The sequence below is a fragment of the Acanthopagrus latus genome, chromosome 22 (assembly GCF_904848185.1).
Source record: "Acanthopagrus latus isolate v.2019 chromosome 22, fAcaLat1.1, whole genome shotgun sequence".
NCBI lineage: Eukaryota > Metazoa > Chordata > Actinopteri > Spariformes > Sparidae > Acanthopagrus > Acanthopagrus latus.
Window position 1 is genome coordinate 22,742,515 of NC_051060.1, and position 2,392 is coordinate 22,744,906.

A 2,392-nucleotide genomic window follows, 5' to 3' on the forward strand; every position below is an offset into this window, starting at 1 on the left:
TTTATGATTCTTCTTTTTATCGCCCATTTAAATATCAGATTGTGAATAACTTTGTATTTGAGTCTTTTTATTAGGGTTATCGATTAATTAGATTCATTTGTGAACCACATTTTTGTAATGCCTATTTCTATTGTGCAGTTAATAAAGAAATTTGTAAACTAATTTATTAATGCTAATATTTATTGTACAACTAGTTAAATGCTTTATCCTCACACCAGCTGTACTTGACAGTGTGTGTGGGCCGTGTTAATGTCCAGCAGTGTGAGCGCTCCTGTCCCTCTACCCCCTCTTTGCTCAGGCGTCACTCTCTCTCCAGCGTGGGACGTCATAAAGCCCAGCCCACAGCAATAACCTGTAATAACCTCTGCCTGCATCAGTTTAATACCTTTTCCAGTGACTCACCTGGACTTGGCAGTTTCAAAACAAAGGTCAAGGCCGTGTCCAAGTATATTCCCACAGGAGAGAATTTATGAATGAATGAGGAAACTACACTTAAGTTGTGTAGGCTGTATTTTAAATGGTTGAAAGTCTGTCACCTCTTTAAGCTTTTATACTTGGTAATGATGTACTTTTGGAAACTGGGATTAACTGATTTTTCAATATAATCTGGACATGCTTTCTTTTTGAGCAACATGACTAAAAACAAATGTTTTCTCACCTTTACATGAAGCTTCAACTGAAACTTCCATGGTGCCACTAACTAAGGCGGGGCTGTTGAGTTTCCAGAAACTCTCTCAAATAATCATAATTAATTAATGAGTTGGAATCGGTGGTTTCCTTTTAACATCAAACATGATATTAAATATAACTGATTGAGGCTCATGTATTAAAACAGTCTAAATCCACTATAAATGACTTTTTCACAGACATTTCACAGTCAGATTTAAGATTTCACCTTGTGCTACTCTGAGGTAAACCTGACCCTTAATCACAATTTTCTGAGTGGATATTTTATCTCAGCTGTTTTATTATTGTTATTGTTTATTGCAATTTTCAGTTGAATAAGGCCAGTTTACACTGGGTGTTCGTCCCCACCATTTGTTGAAATCACCAATTTTGTGGCCATCTCTTTTTAAAAGCACGAGGAGTTGAAATGTGCCTAAATGTATCTTAATCCTTGAAATGTCAACTAACATTTTATTTATTTGATGTTTATTTAACTGGGCAAGTCATGAAGAACAAAATTCTCATTCACAATGGCAGCCTGGCAACAGGCAATGTCCACACAAAACGATACCTTCGACCTTTAATCAAGAGCTTTCTTTTGGCGTTTATTTGTTGACTCTGGGTGTAACTCCTGTCCTTTTTCCTCTTTATCTAAAAAACAGTGTCACAATAACTGCAGCATGGTGATTTCCCAGCCCTGTTACAGTGCAGGAAATGTCTGGCTGCTTATCGAACTCTTCAGGTCCACTAGCTCCTGTTGTTTTAGAGGTGACAGCACCACAGGTGGAGGAACAGGAAGAGGAATGAGCTCCACCCAGCCTGCAGGAAGGTGTGGCATGTTCTGTGGTCTCACGTGTCCAGGCCTCTAAACAGGGGCGTAGTGGGTGTGTCGCTGCGTTTTGAAAATCCATTTGAACCGTTGGAGTCACCGAGATAATATTTACATTTCTATTCACTAGCTTCTGTTCAGTTACTCTCAAACAGACGTTTATATTTCTGTTCTTCCTTCTTCAATCTTCCTCGAGGCTTCACTCATAGATTGACATCCAGAACAGGTTTTTTTCTTACAACTTCCTGAATACTTTGCAGGATAGATAAAATCACTGCGCAAGTAAAGCAAAAAATAAATAGTGAGGAATTAAAACAATGACTGGCAAAAGTTTCTCCACTTGGTATGTAGAGAAGAGGTGACGCCTGCTTTTAGTGATGAGAAGATAGAAGATGGTGAGTGACAAGACTCTGAACAGTGTGTCTGAGTGTCTGTTTCCTCGATGACGGTCGAGGGAGAGGCCAGCAGAAAGACTTTATTGCCCTCTTGTGGTGAAAAGATATGACATCAGTCTGCCTTTCAACAGGCCTCCCATGCACCTCCACATGAATACTGTGCGTGAGGATGTCTGTCATGACGAGGTAGGAAAAGAGGAGTGTGTGCAGCTGGAGAGAAAACAGAACTTCTTCAGACCGGGTCAAGTTTGACCTTCTTCGTCCACAACTCAGCTGAGCCGGTTCTTTGAACTTGTTTGGTGAAGTTTCTGAATGAAGTGAAAGAGGTCATGTGGAATTGTGGACACTGATTCCTCCAGAGAACATTTATTTCATAAAAACAATTTGGGCGAAAGCTGGTCGATGAAATAGATTTGCATCTCCCAACTGGGCACGTTATTAAAGAACGAGGAAATACACTAAGCTTTCCTTCAGAGAGTTAGATGAGAAGATTGATACCACT